General features: G+C 42.2%; 1 pseudogene; it reads right to left on the bottom strand.

Annotated features, from left to right (window-relative positions):
- Positions 1–704: 704 nt before the first annotated feature.
- On the bottom strand, positions 705–1,151 carry LOC131919844 (large ribosomal subunit protein uL24-like; annotated as a pseudogene).
- Positions 1,152–8,784: the final 7,633 nt, after the last annotated feature.

Genomic DNA, 8,784 nt, shown 5'->3' with positions numbered 1-8,784 from the left:
AGTTAAACAAAATATCTATGAAACACATTAAATTTTTGTAAAACATTGCTGATAGAACTAAAGAAGGCATAAAGAGCTGGGCTTGGTGACCTAAGCCTTTAATCCCCAAATTCAAGAGGAAATTACTAAAATTTGGAATCTTAAAAAGTAAGCAGAGATTTTGTGTGTGTGTGTGTGTGTATACATGTGTGTGTGTGCGTGTGTGTGTGTACGTGTGTGTGCGTGCATGCGTGTGTGTGTACGTGTGTGTGCGTGTGCATGTGCATGTGTGTACGTGTGTGTGCGTGTGCATGTGCGTGTGTGTGTGTGTGTGTGTGTGTGTGCGCGTGCGTGTGCGCAGGTGTAGGACAGTCTCAAGTGTCATTGCTTCAGAATCATTGCTTTTGTTTTGAGACAGGATCTCACATATTCTAGGCTAGCCTCAAAATTACTATGTATTCAAACAGGATCTTGAATTTCCCGTCCTCTTGCCTCCACTTCCACTCAATGATGGGGTCAAAAGATGGAAGGACCCTGAGACCCCGAATCACCACCACCTGGAGGACCATGTGCCAGACAGCATTTAGATGTTCTCATGCAGAAAAACAAAAGAAAAGAAAAACTCCGATTTTTAAGTTATAAAACACATTTGCTGCAGCGGATACCATTATTTTCATCAATAACCAGTACAATTGGTCATAGATATTTTTCTACTTAAGCAGTCTTTAATGAAGTTGTACATGATTCCTCTTCTCTTGCATCTTCTCAATCTTTTCTTCATTGGTTGTGTTTGCCCTACTCCTTCCCTACTTGATGAGACTTGGCTTCCCTTTCCAGAATTTTTTTTCAGTGTTAAACCTAGTGATAACCATCTTGCAGGGGCAGATGTCCACACGGACATTTGTGCCATTAGCCATTTCTAGATGTACCCATTCAGTATGGATGATATCTTTCATCCTGTACATCCGGACTACTTTTTTGACCTTAGTAGTATCCTCGGACAACCTGAACTTCAGCACCTTTCAAATTGGCATAGATCAAAGTTTACACTTTTGTCTCAGCTCTTTGGAAAGAAGGGAAGACATAATCTTCCTCCAAATGTGAGACGGTGCATTGAAATGCAGTTTATGATTCTTGCTTTGGTCAGAAGTCACAAAGGAATTAAACTTCATTTTGGTGGCTGCTACTTCAGTGATAGCCACAAAAGGGAAGGAGACAATAAATATTTTGAATGAATAGGTTGAAGGACAATGGTTAAAGTGTGCTCTCTATATAATCTGACATTGCACCAGGTACCCGTGTGTGCTGCACTGCATACCAATAATACAGTACCAGCTGATGCCTGCACCTGCTAGTTCAATTAGCAATTTCATAAATTAGGCTGTTTGGTGCAAAATAATCATGCACGAGCTTAATTAAAACTTTGTGCCTCAATGACAATTGCTGCTAGTACATTAAAGTTTAGCCTAACACTGAGTTTCAGAATGAAAACAAAATGAAATAATGATAATTTTTCCTACTTTCACTATTCATAAATACTGTTGACATAAAACAAAGCAGAAATCCTATTTAAAGCCACAAAATTAGATATCTGATGGAAATGTTTACAGGGTCCCCCAATGCATACATACTTAACTGTATGAGATGGAAGTATTATAGGCTCAATTACCCAGCAGATGCATTGTATTGGGATTCACAAATTTAAGAGGAACCCCACCTCCATCCCAGCACAGCCTAGCTTAGGACTTACCTTGATTCTTTTATGGCCACCAAGTGATGCATCAAGACTCTAGAATACAAAAATCAATAAGGGTGATTTTACTGTCCCTTCATCCATTCGACAAAAGCTCACCTATTCTCAAATAATAATTGCACTGGTACCAGTCTTTGCAAAAATCAAGATTGCACTAAATCAGGTCCTCTAAGGTGAAAAGATCCCAGAGTAACTTTCTTATACCCCAAAACAAGATTCTTTATGTGTGAGAGATCAATGGGGTAGGATGAATATCTTATCTCCTCTAGACAAAAACACCTAAGCCAGAGGTAGTGAGCAACCATCTTGTCTCTTATTTTATTTGAGTAAGGTTGTTGAAACCATATCAATCTTGTAAGACAAAAAGCAATAGCCATTATGATACTAGAAAGTCTATAGACAAAAGTTCATCCCCCTTTCTCTCTGTCTACACACACACACACACACACACACACACACACACACACTCATTCTGTTTCTTTATATTTATTTTAATATATATTAAATATATTATATTTATATTTAATATGAACATATTAAATATAATTTCCTTTAGATATTTGGGTGTTTTGCCTCCATGAATGTCTGTGTACCACATGCATGCATGCATAGTGTCCACTAGGAATAGAAGAGGGCATTGAATCCCCTGGAACAGAAGTTACAGATGGTTATGAGCTGCTGTGTGGATGCTGGAATTGAACATGGGTCCTCTAGAAGAGCAATTAGTACTCTTAACCACTAAGCCATTACATCAGTAAATTCTGAGGTCATGGACAATAAATAGTTCATATTTTTAATATTTTCCTGTACATGGTATTAAACATAGTAAATGTTTAGGGTGTGGTGTGTGTGTGTGTGTGTGTGTGTGTGTGTGTGTGTGTGTGTGTATATTCACTCACATTATTCCAGTGTTGGTTGCCTAATGTCCACAGCTCAGGAGAATTTACCAGTTTGCTGGTAGTGCTTTGGTGCACATTTTTTTTTCTTATTATTTGTGTGTTTGACTAAGATCTTTGGATTCTCTGAGAGGTGTCCGGGCATGTTGCTGGGCTGCTCTTGGGGTGATGTGTAAGACATGTATGCCTCAGTACTTACATAGGATAAGAGCAATTCAAGCAAACTAGTCTCATGACAAAGACAGTAACCTTCCTCAGTCAAGGCTGACCTCAGAAAGAAAGGAACAGTCAGAATTCATAGCTCGTGACTCCTTGGTCATCATGTTGAATGTGCAGTTCTTGTGTGACTCATGTCTAAGCAGAACAAAGTAGGATCCACAAAACTCGGTGTCTTGGAGGCCTTGTTTTTCTGTCCCTGCCTATGGGAGCTTTTGAGTCCATCCGAGAAGTTCTAGAGGCCCAAATGAAGACTTTTTTCTCATACCACCTGGAGACTGTCAAGTCTCACACCAGTGCCCGTGGTCTCATCTCCTTGGCCTTGTTGACAGTATAAAGCAAATGCACTACCCTCCATGCTGGTTGCTGCACCTTCCTGCTGTAGATGCTTCAGTCACTGCTGAGTCGAAAGATGAGGGAGGCCTCCTCCTCCAAGCTATTTCCATGCCTACATGGCCTTTATTCAGAAATGTGCAAGGTGCCCCCCTCTGCTAGTGATCCTTCCCAATCCCTGCCCACTCCCTGCTGCCCTCTGTCTGCCTGATAGCTCTTCTGCTTCCTAGGATATGTGGACCTTCTTCATTCCCATCCTAAGGAAAGAAGCTGCCCCCACCCAGGTACCCCCTCCTCCTGTTCTGTGGCTCTTTTCCACGGCCCTGTCTAACATGGTTTCATTTTTCTTCAGTCCACCAGTTTCACAAGTACAGTTGGATCTTTTTTTTTTTTTCTTTCTTATTTACTAGAAACACTCAATAAATCCTCAGTGTTTCAAATAAAGACCAGCTGCTAAACACCCTTTACAGCCAGGCTCTCAACAGCAGTGCTGGACCTCTGGGGAGAATGGAGTGTTTGTTAGTCTCCATCACTCTCCTCAGCTCCTGTCACCTCTCTGTTTCATCACTGAGGCTTCTATTAGATTTCAGCACCTGAGAAGTCTCCCTGCTGATCCTCCTGTAAATTAAGAGACCTTTAACCTGGAATCTCAGCATTCTACAAAGGAAGCTTCAGTACAGTGAAGCGCTGTTGCTCTGAGCAGGAGTGTGTGCACACGCATGGACACACTGGGAGGAGCCAGGTGGTAACAGGAAGCTAAAGACTCCCTGTGGTTCAGAGTGAGGGGGACCCTTTCTCGTCCCTGGCACTCACAGACCATGGGTATCTTCTGCTCTGTGACAGAAGGAAGGGACCATAAAGGAAAGCGGCCCTAGGTTTTGGCGGGAGTATTTCTCCTGTCCAATGCTTCCATTTCCAAAAATTTTGTTAGGAGGAAAACAAGTCATAGTTGAAGTTTTTAAAATGGCATTCACAAGTTTTTAGTAAACGCACATCCAAACCTTAAGCATATGTGTGTGTGTATACATATATATAATTTTATTTTATGTGTGCGTGTGTGTGTGTGTGTGTGTGTGTGTGTGTGTGTGTGTGTGTGTGCTTGAGTATATGTATGTGCACCACACATATGCAGGAGCCCTCAAAGGTCAAAAGAGGGCATTGAAATCCCCGGAACTGAAGTCACATGTGGTTGTGAACTACTATGTGAGTGCTGCAAACAGAACCAGTGTCTTCTTCAAGAGCAGTAAGCATTCTTAACCACCACCCCATCTTTCCAGGCCCTCACCATGAGTTTTTTATTCAGAAAATTAAACAGTAGTAATAGCATTACCAGGGCCACACTACTAATTCTAGATAATTTTTTGGGGGCGGGGGAGGGGGAGCAGGTGAGCATCGTTACAGTCTTGGGGAACAAATCCAAAACCTTGTAGATGAGTACTCCACCACTAAGCCTCACTACCAGTCACAATCATGGCAGTTACAAGAAAAGACTCCCTGCAAACAGACGTACCCAAAATTTCTATTCAAGTTAGTATTTGAGATCAAACAAACCCAAGGTCAGGTCAGCCTAGCCCACTACAAATAAATCTCCTCTCTGCCTTAGCTGTTGGGGAACAAGCTGACACTGGCCACTGGTGTCAGCAATGACTCAATTCAAGCAAAACTGATTCATGAGCAACCATGTGCACAAAGAAAAGGATAAATTGAGAATGGTTATTTGCGTTACAAAAGGAATGTCTCCAGCGAATAAAATGACCTACCATAGAACTCTTTCAACCAACAAACACTTCCATTACACGAAAATATGATCCTATTTGCCAAAATTCAAATTTAGACAACTTCTTAGTATTACTCAAGGAAATACACAGCTGCCTAAAAAACACCCAAGCAGTAGCCACCGGCTGAGTTCAATAGCAGAACCAAAGTGAATTTTATTCAGGCCTGGTGAAAAATGCCCCAAATCTATTTCAATGGTATTAAACTGATCTGAATTGATGGTTCTTGAAGAAAAATCTCACATAGAGACAACTGGGATAAATTTCCACTTCATTTGTTACATCTGGGAGCAGAAGGTGTGTTCTCAGGAGCAGAGACAGGAGGGAACTTGAGGACCATGCAAGGAGACTGGAGTTGACCCTGCCACCTGAAGCTGGATGGATGTCCATCCCAAACTGAACTTTGATGTCTATCTTTTTCTCCTTCCCCATGTAGAGTACACTTTGTCCAAACAAGGGCAGTCCCAGAAGGTCAGTATGGGCAGATGTGTGCCTTCCCACTGAACACATGGAATAGTGTGTATCACACAGAGACTCCTCTGCATTCTGGCTCTGAGCTAAGGGTGGACAGAGATCTACCAACCAAGGGGAGGCATGTGGGGTAAACATCCAGCCTTGAGCTCTTTGAAGGCCTGGGGCTCTGCCTCTGTGCTTCTGAGAGCTCAGCATACATGACGTCTAGGACAGACACCTGAAGATACAAATCACTTTCTGTTTCTCCGACCACTCACGTCATCAAGCCAATCTCCCTGCTAGTATCCCTGTGGTCCCAGCATCCACCAGCTTGGACCGGCCTGAAGGATCTCTGTATCTATTTGGACCACCTGGGCACCTCTTGGTGTGGGGGCTGATGATGCATCCTACCCCGGCCTCTCCTGCTGACTGCGCAGCCTCTGGCCAGGCACTGGTGAGACCTAATATTGAATTGTATTTTTCCCAGCTTCCTTCTCCTGGCACAGCCACTTCTTCACAGTCTTGGGCCAGAAGAAATCTTTTCATTATAGCTCACAGCTGTGATCCTCGGGTTAAAAGAAATTACTCATGAAAGGGCAGCCTGGGGTAGAAAGCACAGCATCAGAAAAACCCCAGGCTTCCAAGGGAGAAAGAACTTCAAGGATTTATTGACATGGGGGAGATCACAGCTCTGGCTTCAGGCCCAACGACTGACATTTGCGATAGATTTAGGCACCACAGTTTGGCTTAGAATTATTTTTAATTCAAACTAAGGGGTCTGAGTGGGGGGTTTTGATCTGAGTGGGGGGTTTGACCTGAGTGGGGTGGTGTTGTTGATGCCCAGGAAAAATTAAGATAGGTAGGTAATGAGAATGGTTTCCTTTTCCCTCTTCCCTGCTCCTCCCTCAACTCCCCCCACCATGCCTCCTCCTCTCTCCTTTCAAACCCACTCTGGTGGCTTTATTTGCCCCTCTTCCTCTTGCTACTCCGGCTCAATAAGATTCTTGAGAGTGGACTAGAGATGGGAAGAGCAGGACCACTCACAGCTGGGCTATCCAGGGGACCAGGGACTGTGCTCAGTTCAGAGCCTCAACTACTCACCAGTCTCAGATGTTCTGGCCAGTATTTAGTTACCAGCAGGTATCTGGGTCACAAAGGACAAAGGGAATCATATTGTATTAGATGTAAGATACTTCCTGGCATGTCTAGAGTCTTCCCTATAGTTCCCTACACCTATGGCTTTACTATCAGCCTGGGGTTCAACAACAGACATGAGGATGTGCAGGTTTGCATTTAACTGAGGAGGCTGTTGCCTTCTCTAGGAAATACTCTTAGCTCCAGCAACCACACCAAAGCCTACTGGGGGAGGAACCAAGCATGATATCGGGTCTGCTTCTATTTGCTATGAAAATCTTTTCTTTGGAGACAGACAAGCTGGTCTTATATTCCGTCTGTAGCAGAGGACAACCCTGAACTTCTGATCCTCCTGCTTCTGCCTCCCAAGTGCTGACATTACCAGCATGCACTGCCATGCAAGGTTTTATGGAGTGTTAGGGATCAAACCCAGGGCTTTGTGCATGCTAGCCAAGCACTCTACCAACTAAGCCATATCACCAGTTTAAAGTTAGAAATTATATTAAGGACAATTTATGTACCACAGGCCCTCCTTTTCCAGGTAAGGATGCAAAGCCTCATGAAGTAGCAGTGGTTTTACCAAAATCACACACTGATGGCAAGATAAGGGTTGGCCATAAAATATGTGTATAATACTGCTTACACCAGAGCATAGATCATACTTTATTTTTCTATTTCTTTTGGGATGATGTGTGGATCTACAGCCCTGATCAAGAATTTCAAAATAATATTAATTGAGCAATTGCTAATGTCAAGCATTGGACACATGCAGGGAGATCAAATGTGCTGCCACTGCACTGGGAGCTTTATACTTCGTTACCATTTTTAATAGGTAAAGTTCAAAGACATTAAGTGATTTGTCCAAGATCTCAAAACCCATGAGTAGGAAGGTTGGATTCAATTCCAGTCCAGTGAAGGGGTGGACTTGCTAGCGAGAAGAAGAATAAGCAGGCAAAGAGAGCAAGCTTCCTTTTTCTGTGTCCTTTATATAGGCTCCAACAGAAGGTGTGGCCCAGATTAAAGGTGGATCTTCCCACCTCAAACGATTTAATTAAGAAAAAATCCCTCACAGGTGTACCCAGCCATATGGGTTTTAGTTAATTCCAGATAAAGTCAAGCTGACAACCAAACACAGCCATCACAGAGTCCGCCCCTTGTCAGCTTGTCACACAATCATATCTCCTTGTCTCACGCTTAATTTTGAAAGAAAAACAATAACCCGGTGTGATGGCTCTTCCTGGTTGCCAACTTGATTACATCTGGAATTAACTAAAATTGATATGGCTGGGCATACCTATGAGGAGTGTTTTTTTTTCCTAATTAAATCATTTGGAATGGGCAAACTCACTTCTAATCTGGATCTTTGAGGTGGTAAAACCCACCTTTAATCTGGGCCCCATCTTCTTCTGGCAGCCTCTACCAAGGAGATGGAAGAAGGAAGCTTTTGGTCTCTCTGCTGTTTGCTCTCCCCTTGCTAACAAGTCCATTCCTTGTTCTTCTCTGAGATTCCAGCATATACTGAAGACCAGCTGAGACATCTAGACTTGTGAATCGAACAACTACTGGATTCTTGAAACTTCTATTGGTAGACAGCCATTGTTGGACTAGCTAGACCACAGCCTCTAATAAATCTATTTTATTCTAATAAACCCTAAATAAAGCCATTCTAATAAACCTAAAAAATCTAATAAGAAATCTAATAAAGCTATTTTAATAAATCCCCTTTCGCTCTCTATGTTCTGTTCCTCTAGATAACCCTGACTAATACACCAGGTCATAATTATGCCTAACATGATATAACTATCCACCTTACAACCACATATGTGTTATGAATTTAGAATATGTGGAAATGTCCCTTGAGGGGACATTTTTTTAGTATTTCAAACTTAAATATGAGACATCCAGCCTTATGGACAGAACAACTACAGAGTTCTTGGACTTTCTATTGGTAGAAAGCCATTGTTGGACAAGCTGGACCACAGACTGTAAGCTGTTCTAATAAAACCTTTATATATGTATGTATATAAGTATGTATGTGCATATGTATGTATATATGTTTGCATATATGCATATATATATATATATATATATATATATAGAGAGAGAGAGAGAGAGAGAGAGAGATTCTTTCTATAACCTCTGTTCCTCTAGAGAACCCTGACTAATACAGGATGCAATATTCATTTTGATTCACTATTTTCTCTGGCAGAGGCAACTCTAAAGTCTTCCATTTAGTCTTTCCAAC

This window comes from Peromyscus eremicus, chromosome 9 (genome assembly GCF_949786415.1).
Source record: "Peromyscus eremicus chromosome 9, PerEre_H2_v1, whole genome shotgun sequence".
In the NCBI taxonomy this organism is placed as follows: domain Eukaryota; kingdom Metazoa; phylum Chordata; class Mammalia; order Rodentia; family Cricetidae; genus Peromyscus; species Peromyscus eremicus.
This window is presented reverse-complemented; position numbering and strand designations above follow the sequence as displayed.